We start from the raw sequence: 19,031 nt of genomic DNA, 5'->3' as shown, positions 1-19,031 counted from the left end.
CATTTTGTATTGATGCCTTACATTGTTTTTGCCTGAAATGAATGTTAACTCAAAATGGCACTGTTAAACTCAAAATGAGCATGCTAAGTGTAGCCAGTGAGAGAGATATGTATGTGGCGTAGACCAGACGCGACTTCACCAAGCATACAACTTCATTAGCGTGTCGTATCTGTGTGCAACGCTTAGACTCTCTCACTCTCATTCTCGCACGCGCTCGCGCTCAGTTCCTCGGCCTGCTCTGTTGCGGCCATTTTGATTTGAGCGCGCCTGCTACTCACAACGAGGGCTACAGTGTACTCACGGTTAACAGTTTGATAGCTTTGAGAACAGTTCAGACTTGTGTGTGTATGCGCATATACCATAGGAAATGATCGAATACCCTACATCTGTAAAAGGGCAGAATAAGTGTATCAAAATCATTCTACTAAAAACAAGTAATTGTTTGTGTCCCTAAATTTGGTAACTAATCCCGACAAGCATAATCAAACACATTAACTTAATGTGTCATCTTGCTTATAGATAGGGTATCTAATTATATTATCACAGGACACTGTCAATCAAACAATTTAGGCCAAATTGCTATATTATTTTACACTAATCTTCAATAATTATAATACTTTTTAAAAATTACTAATGATAAGGTTCGATTATTGTGCTGATAAGAATTAAAAATCAGCAAAACTCAAAGTTAATATGAAATGCAATCAAATCGAATGACCGTTAGGAACTGTTGCTGATTAACAGTTTCTGCTAAAGTTTTATGCACATGCATGTCAAACCTTACGGGCCAGCAGCACATTGTTTAAACAAGCTTGCGATTGTGCTGGCTAATTTTGTTGTTGTTGCTTTAGCTTCGACCACACACGACTGCGCCCGCTGGCGTTATTCATGTTGTTGTTATTTTTATTGCAGCGACCACCCAAATAAAATGTTGTTGTTGCTTCATTAAAAGCGGCTGCCGGCATTGTGGGTGGTCCCCAGTCCCGATGCTCTCCCGCTGCCGGCCTCTCCCTCTGCCCGCTCTTCTGCTTGATGGCGGCCTTCAGCTGTGCGAGCAGCGACGAGACGTCGCGACGCGTCGACGCTAGCCGAGCTTTTATTATTGTATAAGTGTTTATGTACGTGAAGCGCGTGCGCGGCAGGCTTTACTTCTGTGTGTGTGTTTGCGTTTTGTGTTCTTTGCAGGCTGTGAATTGTTGGCAAATTTGTTTGCTGCTTTTTGTGTCTGCCACATGGGCTTGATGTCTGTTTTTGCATGTTTTTAATACTAAATTATGAGCAGGATATGTCAGCTCCCCGCGCCTTGTCGTGTGTTCCTATGCAGTAGTATATATGTATGTATGTGTGTGTGTGTGTGTGTGTGTGTGTGTGAGGACCACACAAGTTGTTGTTTTGCGAGCCCGCTGAAAAAATGATTGTTTTTCTCGCATCGGCTCCAATTTGGCGAGCAACCAGGGCTCCTAACATGCTACCAAAGCGGGTAAAAATAATAAATGTATATTCATATGATATATGTATGTATGTATGTATGTATTAATAGTTCAAAATCATGGTAATTTTAGTATTATAATTCATGAATGAAATTGCATATTATCTGATCAATAGAGATAACTGTTTATATGTATATTTGATTTATCACTGGAGTGCCGAGCATAAAATACCCTTTCCGACATGATTATGTAAATTCGAAGTACAAGATATTTTATCTTAAAAAGTTGTTGCCAAATATAATTTGCTAAAGACATGTTAAAAAAAAGATTTACATAAAAAAAACTCAAATTTAAATCAAATTTTCCTGCATGTAACATATTGCATATTAATGCGATATGTATAATATTTTACTTATATTAATAAAATTAATAAATGGCCAGGCTTAACTACATTAACTTACTTATTATTAATATTATCTTATGGTCCTCTTGCATGCGTTACACATTAAGTGTCAGAATTATTATACCCTGTGTAAGGGTATAGAAACAGTGATCAGAAAATTAGCGTTCGAATCGCAGTCGGAATCGAAGTCGCATTCAAATTCGAATGCAACGTCATTGGCGAGACCCACCGCAAGCCGCTATTATAATCAAACAACCAGCAACAACAGCAACAACAAACAGCTTTTGATGACGAGCAGCACACGTAGCTGCCCCCCCTTTTGCCCCCTGCTGCACCATAATATCGCTGCCGCTCACCTGGCTAACGTTACATCAACATGAATGGCTGCTGTGCTTTTGCTCTTGCCTGTGCTGAGTGCGCCTGCACCAAGCACTTGTGCGCTCTTTTTGCCTCTCTCTCTCTCTCTCTCTCGCTGCCACTGACTCTCTTATTCCGAGCTGCAGCAGCAAGTCAAAGGGGAGAAGTTGTTGTTTGTGCCCGTTTCTGTGTTGGATTGCGTGTGGCGCATTTTGGCGACATGGGCGGCATTTTTGCCGCCGTCTCGCGGGCCGCATATTTTAGCTTTATCCATTTACGTCGCGCTCTCTGCAGATTGCGCCATTTTTTGCTCAGTACATTGAAAACTAGTGATGGCCAAGAGTCGTGCCGGGCATTACACGAATTTGAATAACATAAGCGATACAAGAAACTTTGGTTTGCAATTAGAGTAAAATACATTAAATGCATCATACTTTGCTACATTAGTTTTAAAATTTAATTGTTAATTGTTGCATATATATAAATATAATGCATATCATTTCATAGCGTGCTTTTAGTTCTGTGCACGGGCTTAATCGTGTTGTCGTGCTCATCTCTGGCATCGCAGTGCATGACTCTCATGTTTTTGCTCTCAATGACTTGCATTTTGTTTTGCTCAATTCGCCTGCAGCGTAACGCAGCTCCAATGCTCCAAAACCAGAGAGAGAGAGAGAGGGAGAGAGAGAGAGAGCGCGAGCGAGGGGCACACACTGACATGTGTACTTGGGCAATCAAATGCTGTGCCTGTGTGGCGGCAGCGGCGCAGCTGCCATTGGACCACCAACGTGGCGGTTGAGAGCTTCATTTGCCGTTTCAGTTGCGGCAGCGTCGGGTTATTGTTGTTGCTGTTCTTGTAGTTGTTGTTGTTGTTGTTGCTGTTGCTGAAGCGAGCTGCCTGCCTGCCTGCCTGCCTAGAGCGCGGCAACTTTTTCAACGTTGCCTTGTTTTCGGATATCATTCACATGCAGGCAACTGATCTAGTTTGAGATGGGGATGGGAGCAGCTGTTACCCGCGTCTGGAAAGGACCACAACGAATTGCGTTTGAGGAGTCGCTGGGGTTGCCTTACGAAGCGTAAAAAACAAGGGCTTCGAGGGGAGATCAAGATATGTAGATACACAGATTGTCCAAAAACTGTTCTGTCTGTATGTGAAAGTAAAGCTTCCTACAGTTCCGAGTTAATATTATATCTTTGAGCAATTCTAGGGCCACGAGTATTATACAATATGATTCAATAGTTAAAATAATTTATTTAATTTTTAAGTTTTAAATGGATTATGGTTCGTTACAGATTCATTGATCTGCTCTTTATTTATTATAACCAAGAAATTGGTTATATTAAGAAAAATCACATATGTATATGCAAATAACTCGAAAGTTTAGTAAACTTTATTTTTCAAAGTACATTGCATAATGTTTTTAAAATATGCAAGTGGAATATGAATGATATGTCCAGCTTTTCTGACTAGAGAACGGTTACTTCTTATGCAGTATATAAGTTTTGTCCATTTGGCCGCAGATTTTTTCATTAGAGACTGCAAATTGGTATACATAAACTTGTGGCTCTATATTAGACGAATATTAGTGGATGGATGAACAGATTTTAATTGCAATTAAATATTTTTTGCTCCTCCAAAGGTCGCTCTTTCTGTGAATAGAGAATTGCGCAGGGGTAACACCCGACCAGTTTTAATTAGGTATTTAATAAATACAAAATGAATTCATAAACCCTCCATATGCTCATGTGAATGATCTGTCTGGCGAAATGTGGCCTATTGCAGACTCTGACTAGCCCACATTCAGCTTCACAATCGGCTGCAGCTAGCCAAAAAATGTTTCACTCGTGCCTCTTGGCTGGCCTCCAGAGCTGTCCCCCTCCCCCCTACCTTCCACCTTCCAGCTGACACCCCTTCGCCACGGCGACTTTAACGACAGCCAGTTTGTTTTTAATCGCATAATGTCTTAATTTATAGTGCACCGCAGCTGGGGCCCCCTCCACCCCCCTCTCAGACGCAGTCGCAGTCGCTGTCCCTGAAGCCGGCATTGCAATCCGCATCGCTAGGCAATTGCATTTGTCATTGGCCTATAACGCCATTAACATTGCCGGACCCGCTGCATCCGACGAACCACTCGCTACACCACTTAAACTTTTAACTGCATTCGCTTAGAAGGCTACTTGCTGGAAGGGAGGAGGAGGAGTAGGGGGCTGGGGTCGTGCATCGTTGCAATTTTTATGGCCGAGCCTGTTGCAGTTGTTGTTGTTGTTGTTGTTGTTGTTGTTGTTGTTGTTGTTGTTGTTGCTTTATTGCGGTGCATTTAATGTAATAATTACTATTTGCCACCGGTAATACGTGTGGCTCTGGCTCGCCCAAGTCGCCGCCAATGATACCCTGCCTGCCTCTCCCTCTCCCCTGCTGCCCCTGCTCTCCGCCCTGGTAAATTTGTTTGTGGTTGGTTCTTTTTTTACTCGTTATCTTGGCGTCGGCTTTGCGGTTACGCAGATCGACTGCATCCAACAGTCGCCCGTTCCCGCTCCCGCTCCCGTTCCCGTTCCCGCTCCCGTTCCCATTCCCGTTCCCGTTGCCGGCTGCTTCGCTTCGTTTGTTCATGTAATCAACCGTCGAGTCGCCGCTCAGTGGTTGTCTTTTGCCCGTCTGTGTGTGGCTTTTTCAGCGTTTTCGTCTTGTGTGGTCCTGTCATGCGCTCCGCTTGTGCCTCTTCTTGTTGTTGTTGTGTTACTCTTAGAGTGAGAGAGAGTATCTCGATATTGTCATGAAAAGTGTAACGCACGAAGCAGATGTGCCCCCATAAAGTATATACATGTACACTTAACAAAAATGCTTCCTACATTTTAGAAAATCGCCATAATGCCGTTCTTCTAAATATTTTTTTTTCAATTTTTATTTACAATCTATCTTGCGATAATATGTGTGTCTGCTTATGTGTGTGTTGGCAATGATTTTTCTAAATATGAGAAAAGTTTTTGTAAAATCAAGAAACATTTTTTCGAGTGTAGGTAGTTCGTATGTCGGCCACATCGGACCACCAAATCATATAGCTGCCATGGGGCTGAAAAGTCATAAAAACTGTTTTTTTCTCGAATATATTTTTACCAACTTTGGTCTTTTCAAATTGTACTATGCTCTCGACATATGACGAAAATCTTTTTAAAATGCGACTACTATTCTATATAGAGGGAAACATTCGAAAAGTGGTTCGATGTGCTATCGATCATACGTAACTATATCGAATATTTCGGCAAATGTTTTTTTTGTCTGAAAAATTGCTTTGTTTCTCACGAATAACATTATCCATTTCAGCTTTTAGAAGCTAAATCTTATCGTAACATGCAAAGCCATATCAGATTAGACTGTCTATTATATAGTTCCTATAGCCTATCTGTAAGGGTATTAAATGTTCGTCGAGCTAAAGGTATGCGTTCCTTGTTGTTGATGTTATGGCTGAGCCAATTCGACGGATCGACGGGTCGACGGATCGATGGTTCTCTGGTTATCATTTGGCAACCTACGCGTGGCGACACACTTCATTGGCCGTGTGTTTGTTCAAATGGAAGGTGCCTTGTGGGTGGCCCCTGGCTGCCTAATTGACCCTTTTGAGTGAGGCATGTGGGTGGGCCTCGGCGGGAATAGAGGGGCTACGCTTGATCAAGTTCTCACAGAGCTAGTTGTCCCAGTAAGGCTTTGGATTTATAATTATATGTATATCAATTTTGAGACTTGATTTTTGAACCTAACTCAAAAAGTATAAGAGCTATATACACAAGACTCGCAAAGTGTGCACAGATTACTCAAAATAAGAAAATTTAACATCGAGGGCCTTTTAAATTGGTATTTGAACACATTCATATTGGATGCATGTGGGTTTAGTTTTAGGTTCACTGCAAAATTGTAATTGCAATTCCGGGATTGAGACGGTTCGGTTTCTGTCCAACTTGGGGCCTTCGATTTGAACTAGTTTTAATCGGGAAACATATAATATCTATATATAATATCTACTGTTCGCCCACTGCAGATCCGTGCCAGTGACAGCTCATTCGTCCTTTCTCAATCTAAGGCGGTCATCAGTTTATTTCAGCGCATAAGCATAACCCATTTCCCAGACCCAGGCGCAGACCCAGTCCCACTCCCTGTCGCATGTGTTAATGGGACTGCGAACAATAAAATCAGAGCCAGATCGCAACGCGCAGAACAACAGCAGGCTTAAGATAGGTACAAAAGTAAGGCGATAAGCCCGTGGAACGTCAGTGGGTCTGTCGTCGATACGGCAGATACGGCTCCAGGTCGGCCTGTGTGGGCGGCAGGTGGAGGGAGCTGGGCAGGGTACGTGTCGTTGTGGAATGTTGACGGCGCATGCGTTTTGCGTTGGTTGTCAAATTAATTTCGTTTTGTGACGACGTCGTCGTCGTTGTTATCGTTGTGGCTTCGGCTGCGATTACGACCACCGACCTCCAACCGCCGACGACAGGCGAGAGGCGAGAGACCTGGTCGACCATCGACCGTGACAATGCGCCTGCGTGGGCGCTGTGTCAGCCATAACCAACAGACATTAACATATCTTTAGAGACGCATGCATAATTTGGACTTTGACAATAACCAGGCGGTCTTCAGGCCGTGCTCCTCCCCCCTCCGCCCAGGTCGCCCGCTCTGCTGCGTAGCGAGAACCATGACGCAGCTAACGATTGTGACGACGACGACATCCTCAGCATACAAAAAAGTTTCGCCTTACTCATAAGATGGTGAAATGTGAAATGGTCTGGCCCTGCCCCCCCCACAACCAGCCGACCCACAGCCAACCCGCCTCCATGGTCTACCTGCTGCACACTTTTGTAGAATTCGCCAGGCAGGCTCCAACAACTAAGCCGCAATCACTGGGTCTGAGTCTGAGTCTGGGTCCGGGCCTTTGCTGAGCTTGCCAAGAATTCGTGGAATGACTGCACAAATCGACGCCTGGGTGGTCTCGGCTCGCTCGCCCTGTGGTTTATGAGGCACGTGCGCTGGCGTTCGGCTTATGGCTCTGCAACTCATTGAGTTGCTTATTTACGGCTTTAAGGTATTCGGTGTGGCCTGTCGCTTGGCCCCCGCTCCACTCCACTCCACTCCACTACACTCCACTCCCGTGTTCAGTTTATTTTTGTTGTATTTTTATTGGTGTGAAGTGAAGTAATAAGAGTAGCAATTGCTTGTGGCCGGAGCTCGAGAGTTGGGCTTACCTTGGCAAGCATTCGCGGCCCTGGGCTTGAAACTCTGATATTGGACTCGGCTGTGTTGCCGATTCGATATTTTATTAGATAGCTGTTCAGTAAAGTCCGCAGTCCAATCAACGTGTCCTAGGCCCAATCCAAAACCCATTCTCAATTCATGGCCCAAGCTAAGATCCGTCGATCATAGCCAGGCAGATCTGTCTATACTAGACGATGCCTAATACGATCAATTAGGCAAATGCTTGAGTGCCAGTCATAAAAGCAACGTGGCCATAACTCAACGACACTTCACTTGCCCGCGGAGTTGCGTTGACAACTCAACTTGTTTGGCCCGACATATCTAGCCGATAGCATCTCTGGCTGGGAAGGAGAGAGAGAGAGAGAAGAGACCACACCAAGAGGCAACCACAGGCCGGGGCCAGTTTTATTGCATTTTCGACAAACTCAAATCAAATGAAAATCTCTTTGAAATTGATTTGCAGCGACTGCGCAGGAAAGTCAGTCTCTGTTAGAGACCTGGGACTGGGACTTCCACCAAGATCGGTCGCTGCCCGGCCGTGTCCAGCTGTGCGGCCTGTCGCTGTCGCGTTGCTCCGAAAGGTGAGCGCAGCGAATACATTTCAATTGAGACCCGGACTGTGACCGTATATCATTTGTTTACATTGTATTGAGTTGTTAGCTCACCGCCCGCCGGTACATTTTAATTGGTCCTAGCCCTAGCTAGGGGCCGCACACGTCGGCGTCGCACGTTTGATAAGCCTCGGTCGGGGTCGGGATCGGGTCGCCTGCGTGGGCCGCCCCCAGCCCCTCGAATTTCCATATAATTTTGCCAGCGATCTCTGGCCCGGACTGGCTGGTTTACGAGCTTGAAAGCGCGCCGGAAGTGTTGCGTTGTTGGGCCATTTATCACAAAGGCCAGTTAATAACTTCATCGAACCATGCGGGCTTTGACCAGGCACACGCATGGTAGACAAACTGCGGTAGGTATTCATTTTCACAACAGCAGAAGAAAAGTGTGTGTTTTTGGTAAATGAAAGAAACTGGCAGAAGAAATAGAAACGTTAAGAGTGCGCTAAGCCTCTTAAGTTCCATTCAGCTTTGACAGTTTTCTTAATATATTGTGGCTGCGCATCCATACAAAGAAAAAAGAGAAGAAAACTCGAAACTCCATTGTCATGAGCCCGTGCACCTTTGAAGCACCTATTTGTTTGTTTGACTATTCGAATGTTTGTTGGCCTGGCACTCTTCTCATGATTTGCGCTTGTCACAAAATCTCTTTGACTGTGCATACTTTGCGTGGGAGACCAGTTGCTGGTTCAACTAACCAAAGAACTTGTTGTTGTCGTTGTTGTTGTTTTTCATCAGAAATTGTTAAGTGACAAATGTTTAACTTCTCTTTTTTCACTTTTTTTCCAGCGTAATGCAATCAAATTTTCAGAATTGCAAACATATCGGAACTCCTTTCAAATAGACCTTTAGTTCCACATGACATCAATGTGTCATCGAAGAGCATTTGATAGTCTCTCAAACAGTTAAGATAGGAAAAAACATTAATCAACAAGAAGCTCTTGCTCTCGCACGCAATATTTCTAACCGATTGTTCCTATAGATCCTATAGGGAACTGGGCATATGATATGATAGTCCGATGCTGACAGGATAAATCTAATGAATGCCAAATTTTGGTTGAGGTATCATAAAAATAAAACTTATTTTCAGTCAAGAACTGATCGACCAATTAATTCCTCACCAGCTATATAATATGATCCGTCCTAGCCGACTCTGAAGAAAGACGGCCTTGATCCGGGCTACATCAACGCGGCTTTTAATTCCGGATCAAGAATATATATATATAAAGCTATTGATGAGCATTAATGAGCACACAGCTTTAAATTAGCTAAACAAAGAGGAAAAATATAAAAAAAAGCGGCCATAAATTGAAGACAATTCCGTCGTACCTTCCAGGAAGGCATCGAGTGGCCACAATGTTGCTTGCCCTTTGATGTTCACCATGCTGATGATGATGATGACTCCGAAGGAGGTCTGAACTCATAACTCATCATTAATAACCGAACCTAAATAAGACATTTTATTGTTGTACACCAAATTGAATTCCAGCTGTGCATAACAGAGCAACCCGAACCGAACCAGGCCGAGCCGAACTGATCCGTCCCAGAATTACACAACTGTCTGCAGATTATAAATGCCGAGTTGTTGTGCTCAGGTGTTGCACATGTTGGCGGCAGCCAGGCAAAGGACTCGAATTGAGTCATATAGGGCTGGGAAATGGGAAATGAAAGAGATCAAAGGGGCTGTTGTTGTTGATGCTCTTACTTGTGGGACTCACACTTTCTGCACCGACTTTGTCATAATTACACTCTCCGACCCTAGACTACATTAATCCCATTTTGTTAGCCTCGCAGCAGCCCCAGTTTGGTGTGTGTGTGTGTGTGTGTGTGTCGGCAAATTTTGCACCCTAGCCGAGTGCAAAAGTCAATTTCTCTGGCCGGGAACAGGGCCGTGCGGCCGAGATCAAAGCCAGAAATCGCTTCGAGCGTTAATCTGGCATATAGAGCTACCGCTACCTGTTGTCGCAGACGCTGACAGAAGACATCATTCAACTGCTGCTCCTCCCCCTCCTCCAGCTCAGTCTTTTCTCTTCTCTTTTTTCTTACAACAGTTTCCAGTTTCCGTAATTTCGTAAACGCGATCTGTGTTTTCCGAAACAATTCTGCGAAACTAATTGATTATTTTGGCCCGCTGTTCGTTCGTGTTGCTGGCGGCAACGGAAGACAAGTCAATTTTCTCACACCTTTTTCTACGAATTAATTTGGTTTCTCCTAATGGTTAATGGTTGTTTCTCCTCAGCCAAGGGCCAACAACTGACTGTTGATTGCCAGCGAACATTTCGTGGCCATAGATGCTGGCGATTATGCAGATTGGGCCCCAACAACATTCCCTAAGCATTTCAATGTTCCCTCTTGCCAGATGCCAGATATTCTTTCATTTTTACTCTCTCTTTTAGCTCCTCTAGTGAGAGATAGTGTCTCGCTCTCTTTCTCCTCCCCTCCCTTTCCAGATTAAGCGAGAGTTTTCCAAAGATATTTCATATATTCAGAAGAAATGCAAAGTGTAGCCTAAAAATACTTTTACTCGTTTTCCATCCATTTTCCGCACTTCTAAAATTGAAATCGATTTCAATTTGTATTAAAAAGTTTAATTTTATATAGATTTTTGAAAAGACTCGAGTTGAGAATATAGAGGAGCAAGTTAAGGGGTTCAGATCGGGTGCAACTGACTGCCTAATACTCTTTTACAATAATTAAATTATTATAAGTACACATATTCCGATTTTCCGATTAAAGACAGATAAGTTCCCTGTTTACCAAAGTAAGTCTTCAATCCGCGTAATTACTTCCGATTTTTGGTCGGAAAACAAAGTGCGCAAAGCGAATTACTTGAGCAAAAAAAGAACGTCAACAATTTGTGCTGATTCATGAAATAAATCAAAGTGCGCCTCGAGCTTCTGTAAATATGATTATGCGCTTAATTAATCAACAACAACAACAACAACAATTTTAAAGAGCCTTTTTTAGGTGACGGCCACAGTTTCAGGTCGAAGGCTCGAACGGTAGCCGACGATGAATTTTAATCCCACTTTACACATTACGGCCACTTAAACTTTTGAGCAAAAAGCCAGCAAAAGAGCGTGAAATAAAGAGCAAGAGTTATGGAGAGGGGCAGAGGGGCTGGCTAAGAAAACCAAGAGAGAGGCACGAGCACACCCAAAGTACAAAAAGGCGATCCGGCAATTTGAAAGCGAAAACTTTTTGGGGCCACCAACAGGCAGGGACCCCGAACTGGGACCTGGGCCTGGGTCCGATGTGCGACCACCCTGAATTAAAAATTAATCTACCTACATATTACGTACGAATAGATAGAAGCTGGACAACCTGGGCCAGGTGACACACATGCAAGCATCCGGATTGCTGCAGATCGTATAGATATTGTTTATGTGCATATATCTATAGGGTTGTGTGCGACTGTGTGTGTGTGTGTGTGTGTTTGTTCGTAACATATGCTCGAAGCTTGAATGGCCCCAAAAACTGTGCGGTCGTTGCTTACATTTATTGATTTCATCGCAACAACGAAGAAGAAGAAGATCCAAGACATGGCCATAGCCAGTGCTGCGGAAGAGCACAGAGAGGGGCTAGGGCATGGCAGAGGAAGATGAGCCGCAATCTCAACTGGTTGCCTCTGCCGTGGTGGGGGGGCAGCGCATCGCATTAAGCGTAGAACAGTGGCAGCCGCACAGCCCCAGAGCGATTTACCCCACACCCATCAACATTTCAACTTAATTCCTTTTCGAGTCGCCTTCTGTCGAGCAGCAATACCCTAAACATGGCATATGCGAACTGATGAGAAGTAGGAAATCTTTCAGATGTGGGCACAGATAATTGAGAAGGAGTTTTCACTAACGAATATTGGAAGATTTGCGTTCATTATAGGGGATTTCAAAGTCTGCTCGAACATTTTAATTTCCCGCACTACCGTGAAACGCCATTTTCACGCAGCAAAGCGGATTTACTAGAATCGGTGAATTTTAAGTCAACCTATCAATGCACTTTCATGATAATGCTGAACTTTAAAACTTTTTAATCTGAACGAACGAAACTTAAATGTTTGCCTAGTCTTTCATTTTCCACGCGTCTGTGTGAATTATTGAGAAGACGTGAAACAAGTCCTCTACTGATGGAATGTTCAACAAATAATTACCCAGGCATTTTTGTTCTGTCGTGTAACAAAATACAATATACAAAATATGTGTAACAATCAAAACTTCAGATTAATATTTAAGTCTTACAGTTTGTTTTACAGTCTTCATTGGATCCATTTTTCCCAACATGTCTCCCAACAAGTGAACCTTAAGTTCTTGTAAGATGTCTCTCTCGCAAATCCTATACCCGGCAGGTCATATATGAGTCTGTTTAACCCAAACCTGCTCCGTTGTTTTGCTTGCTGATTGGCAAGGTGCTGGCCGGGATCCCGCGTATGCAATGAATTTGTTCCACTATACGTGCAATCATGTCGCTGTCGTTGACTGCAGCTTCGAATCGGGTCTCGACTTGGAGTTGGCTCCCGGTCGCTCCTCCTTTCCTCCTTGTTTGTGTGCTTGTGACTGGGGCTTTTGTGTAAATCAGTAGCTCCGTATTGAATCGCTTGCGGTACACGAACTTTGGCTACGGTCCAGCTGCGACTGCAACAGGGTCTTCCACACAGCCGAGACCAGGGTAAGCGGCTTTAGTGAATCTCATTTTACAGGCATTAAGGTCTGCTTTAGAGGCTGAAACCATTTTACGAAGATCTTGAGGCACCTATTAGACACAGACATTGATGTTTCGTAGGCCCGACAACTGTCCGGATACAGGGCATGTCTGCATCTTGATTCCTTAAATATATATACATTACATATATTACATCTAAATACATTACATATATTACATCTAAAGAACAATTAAACAGATTTTATAATAGCCTTAAATTTGAATCCTAGGGAGTCTTCCGATTCTGTAAAGCATTATGCTACTTATAAGTACGATACAGGCTTTCTGCTAGTCGGCAAAGATTTTGTGTATAGAAAATGCGTAAGGCCAGGTGCTAAACAATTTAAAGGTCCATAAATTCTAAGATTTCTACTTGTGGTCATATAAAGAATATTACCACCAAACTTGGCATTCCCACGCCGACGCCGAAGTAAAACCAATTTGAGGAGAACAGGAAACGAGACATATTACAGCATCTATTGAATACGGTTACGGCAATCGCATCGGTTACGGCTAACCACCCGCATAAAAGATGTCGCTGTCAGAGCCAGAGTTAAGTTGTCTCGTTCCCAGCTTGACAATTATCGATGCTCGTCTGGGACTGGAGAAGGAGGAGGAGGCGACTGCAGCGACTGGAAGAGATGACTCATGCATGACACTTAAGTAATAATGGGCCGGGGCACTTAGCCGGGAGGCCACCTTCGATCGTGAACGAAATGACTTTTGCAGGTAACTCCATTTGGGCCAAATTTAGACATTATCACCGACGCACACGCACACACGCACACACAGATACACGAAGAGATCATTGTTCTGCGGTTGTGTAAATGCGTGTAATTCCATTTTATGGCTCCTGTACGCCGTTCTGCATCCGCATCCAACTCGTTCCACGTCCCCGGCTGCCCCCTTGCCACATGCTCGCCCAGGCTGATGGAGTGTAGAAATATAACTAACAAAAAATGCCTACATAAAATTGTATTTAGTCATGCTACATCACTTTGTAATAATTTTCATTTTGGCGCTTGCTTTGATCTTAAGCCGCGGACCGCGTGCGGCGTTGTCTGCTCCTCCCTTGGCACGGCCCCTCCTCCTCCGCCCTGGCGCAACTGTCAGCCGGTCAAACTGCCACCGTGTGGCGTTCAGCTCACTGCGTTAAATTTGAAATAATGATCATGGTGGTCTGCGCCAGCCATTGCCAGGCAATTTAGCAGCCAGCTCTGATGCGAACCCGAACCCGAAACCGAGCCGTAGACTCCAGTTCTTAGCCCCAGCGATCGCAACTGTGCCATATGATTGAGCAATCTTCAATAATGCGAATTGAGCATGAAGATAATCAAATTTTAAAGCTAAAGCAATAATATTAAAACAAAATATCGCTTGTTTCGGCATTCGGCATTTCTGCATTTTGGACATATAGTTTGTCCTCAGGTTTGGCTCATGGTAAACTAGGAAATTGTAAATCCTGGCTTAAAATTGGCTTGCAGCCTAGTTCAAGGCAAGTTCTTTTGTATCTCGTATTTTATAAATTGTTTTCAGATTGCTTAACTCTCATTTTTGACTGCCCAAAAACGAATTACGTTCCCTTCTATTTGCACACCCACAATTTCCCAAATAGGACAGACCCATATGGTTTTTATTTACCCGCAACATCGTCATGGTAACTTCCCAATGTTTGTTTAGCATGCAAATGGCAACGAGCCGTGTAAACTGACCACTGGCTCATATATCATTAGTTGACTGACCATTTTCCCTATAAATAGCACGTGTTGTTTGTTTACTCCCCTCTCTCTCTCTCTCTCTCTCTCTCTCTCTCTCTCTCGTCCTCCCTCTCTCTCTCTTACGCTCGCTCTCTCTGTGCGTTTGACCTCAGCATGTGCTCGTATTCCATGTGCAATGAATTCATGGAAAATGCCATGTTTTTACGGTCATCTCGGCTCGGCCTTCCGACACTTTTATTCCGGCCAACTGTCGTGACCTTGTTGGCGTTTTGGTCTTTTATAGCTGTTGACGTTCGCTATTAACAAAATGACCATTTGCATCTTTGTGTATATAGATATATATATGCATATAGATAGAGACCTATTTGTGCTTTGGCGTTTGTTCAGCCACTGAGATTTATGGCAAGGTCAATGGGATCGTGAAATTATAATTACAACTTCTGCAATATACCCTATATGTGGAGGGTAACCACCAAAAGATACCCATCTTAGCTCTGGTAAGGTGGATGATGTCTTAAGTTTTTCCCTTTTTTGATAATCTGTTAATTTTATACCCCAAATCAATTCTAGTCTTATAATATAACCAAATATTAAATACTCAATACTTTGAGAGCAAGCAGATACACTTAAAACAATATCATTATCAATGAATATTTAATATAATTATTGCATACAAGTCAACAATAGAATTCATTTATTTCCAAATGCAATTGTAGATTTTTTATGCCAACGTTCCAAATTTTGAGTAGAGTATTCCCCAATGGGATATTTACTTGGCTCAGATGTAAGATGTTGAGTGAGCTCTACGAGGAAATCGCTTGGCAATTTTCTCGTATTCAAAGTGGATTTGCCGGGGGCCACACTGCGGCAGGCCTTGCGTATTCGCTGCTTAAATGCTCACAAGAAGTCAACAGACCAATTAATTATGGTCATTGAGTATTGGAACAGTATGTGACAGCGAATCCCAAGCCCAAACCCAATCCCAATCCGCAGACACATTCGCAAGCTCACAAACATAAACGACAACTCGACTTTGACTTGGCTTGAAACTTGAAGTGGCGGGCTGTGCTGGAACTGGACTTGGACATGGATTGGGTTGAGATGGGATGGGATGGGATGGGACCACACACATCGTGTGTGACGGCGATAAAAATCACAGCATGCTGCAAACAGCGACTCCGATGTTGTTGTTGTTGTTGTTCCTGTTCCTCCTCATGCTGTTGCTGTTGCTGTGGGCAAATCTTTTGACAGTTGTGTTGAAGCATAAAGATGCCAAAAGCAACAACAACAACAACAACAACTAGCTACATCAGCCAAGTGCGTGAAAAAGTATAAATCCGAGCCCGCCGTCCCAGACGCAGCACCAAAAGCGCATCAATCAAACGGCACCGCCAACGCCGCAAAGCAATCCCCAAACTCACACACAGAGAAGCACACACACACACACACACACACAGACACAGACATAGTTAGTTCGATCAATCATTTATTATGGCGTCGCTGATGGAGGCCCCATTGGGCTTCGTTGGTGGGCCCCGATATCCAAAGTCAGCCCCATAAAGAAAATATAAATTTTGAAAATATTCGAGACCTAGCTAAATTTTCTATGGAGCGAACGAAACGATCAATTTTTATTTTTATTTCTATTTTTTATTGCTCATTTAAGTTGTGTCAATAATTGACTTGGACTTAGCCAAAGGAACACTTATCTATGAGCTGCCGAAGCTTAAATACCCTTTCATAAATAGATGGCAGATATGCAAATGTTTCCATGATTATAATCCAATTCTCAACTCAATTCCAGCCACTTCTTCTTATAGCAGCTATATGATATAGTGGGCCGATCCGCTGCTGCCTGCTTGCATTTGTATTTCAATTCTTTTCCATTTCTTCAAAGTCCATTTTTCAGCTTCCATGTGAAAGTGTATAGAAAGAGATTTTGATAATCCTACCCCTGGATGGCGGTCAAAGGTGATTAGCTTAAAGTTCAATCTACACACAAACCAAATGACATTTTACATTGATCCGAATTCCGAATTTGTCAAAAGATCTATTCATTATTTTATAATTAAGACTTTTGAAATTTACTTCAGGTCCAAACAGACAACTTTCAATAATCAGTGCCAGTAATTGTATTTTAATTTATTATATATTTTAAATATAATTTTTATTAATTTACGGTGGCTCTGTCTGTTGCAAAAGTGATCACAACCTCAGCATACCCGCTTAAGCTTTTCCAGTTTGTACAGGGTACAAAAACTGATTGAAATTCCAACAACAAATATTTGATGAAATTAATTGCATCACACAAACAATCAGAACAATTATATGTGTAAATGAAATAAACAAATGAATAAATAACAACAGCAACAACAACAACAACAACAACAGCAACAAAACACGCAATTTGGCCTCCCAAGTGGCCGCTGTTGGTGGGCTGCCGACTGCGGGCTGAGGACTGCGGACTGCGGACTGCGCTGCCAACACGAAAATGTTGTTTCGCTGTTCTATTGAAATTGTTGTTGTTGTTGCTGTTGTTGTTGCTGTTGTTGTTGTTGCTGTGCCGCTTTTATCGCCACATAAATATGGAAATTTTTCATTAGCGATATCCGTTTCCGATTTATCTTAATGGCCCCAACGCTGTGGGCTTTTTTCTTCTTCTTGTTGCTGTTGTTGTTGTTGTTGTAATTAAGAATGGCTACCGTTTGGCGCTTCGGCAGCGGAGGGTCCAGCATGTTGCATAAACTACGCGGACGTCGACTGCGACTGCGACTGCGACGTCAACGCTGTGTGTGGTCCTCTGATTGAATGTTCAAGCTTTGGCCAATGAAAGCGGCTATTAAGTCTGGCCAGCCAACCAAGACACAGTTGGCAACTTGGGTGGCAACATGCCATTCACCAATCCCACACACACACACACACACACACACACACACAAGCTGAGCTCTTGTCTGTGGCGGCGGCGCCGCAAAAAAGAAAGCGCGTGCAACAGCAACAACAAGAAGAAGGAGCCGACAACCAGGGCAGGGAAAAAACTCAACCGACCGGAACTGCAACTGGCGCTATATGCAATTATAAGCTGCATGTCTCTCTCTCTCTCTCCCTCTCTCTTTGCTTGTGTGTGTGTGTGTGTGTGCAGCCACAACAATAACAAACAGTAGCAAGATTTGCCTGCGCCATAGATTGACAGCAACTGCAGTCGGAGATAGCTTCAAACAGACAGCGGTTATTGGAAGCGGGGACCACCAAGATGCCCAGATCCCAAGCTGCTAACTGTTGGCTGCCGGCCGGGACTGCCTTGTCAGGAGCAGCAGCATACTGGCAACATGTTGCTGTTGCTGTTGCTGTTGCTGCTGCTGCTGTTGTGGCAGCTCATCTTTGTTGCGCCTTGTTTTTGATCTTTCACGCTGTAAATTATACAGCGGCAGCAACCGCATACACAACGAAACCGACAACAACAACAGCAACAACAATATTTTTGTTGTTGTCTCCGCTTTGATGCAAATTGTTGCTGTTGCTGTTGCTGTTGCTATCTGTCTTGCTGTCAACAACACAAATAATTGTTGGCAACATTGCATGCGAAACGGTTTTCTTGTGTTGCCAACAACATTTGCTTGTCATAATTTTAATGCATGCTGGCGGGCATATTTTAATTTGTTGATGCTACAGTAAAGTTTGCCTATGTGTGACCCGAGCCCAAATTAGATAAGTTCCCATGATTCAGTTTTATTTCTCTGGAACCCTTTTGCTATGCTTCATTTAAAAACAAGAAGCAACAACAACAAATGCTGAAAGGCATAAAACGCATCATAAAAACATGTTTAACGATTTTTGCACACAATTCTTCCTAGAAGAAAACTTAATCCAAATGGCAAATAAAGAATGCTTTTCAAATAAAAGCTAAACTCGTTATTTGAGGCCACACACAGCGTGCCGGGCGCCCAGAAGCCGGCGCACACTTAAAAAGCCAATATAAAAAACAACAACAAACAAATAATTGCTAATTTTATGCTCGAATAAAAAACGTTGAAGGATCAAAATGGGCACCCAAAAGCAGCAGCAGCAGCAGCGGCAGCGCCCGCAGCATAAATTAGTGTGAGCGAAATAGCATTACGAAAACGTCACGCACTATCAAACAAGAAAATGATCAATGGGGGCACATACACACACTGGCAGAGGCAAACGTAGACCGCGAGTCAGAAAGAGAGAGTGAGAGAGACAGAGAGCCACACACTGGCAAGAGATAGACCACCCAAGACGAAACAACGAATAAAAGGCCACCCACGAAGAGCTGGCACATGTGCGTGTGTGAGTGCGAGTATCAATGCGAGTGTGAGTGTGCCTGCGAGTGTGTTGTGAGTGTAGTGAAAAGACCTTTGAAAACAAATTCAGCATTGGCTATGAAGGGTAGAGATATGTTGGGAAGATAATTGAAATATGTACAACTTGAACATGTGCGCTGAAGTGGGCATACACAAATTTCAAAATAATAAAAAGCGGACAGAGACAAGCATAATAAATAAATAAAAAGCAAACATGTGTGCGCAAGCAAACATGCTTGTATATGTACACACATGTGTT

Source organism: Drosophila novamexicana, unplaced genomic scaffold (assembly GCF_003285875.2).
Source record: "Drosophila novamexicana strain 15010-1031.04,08,12 unplaced genomic scaffold, DnovRS2.1 tig00000008-arrow-pilon, whole genome shotgun sequence".
NCBI classification, from domain to species: Eukaryota; Metazoa; Arthropoda; class Insecta; order Diptera; family Drosophilidae; genus Drosophila; species Drosophila novamexicana.
The sequence above is the reverse complement of the archived record's forward strand: the minus strand, read 5'-3'. Positions refer to the sequence as shown.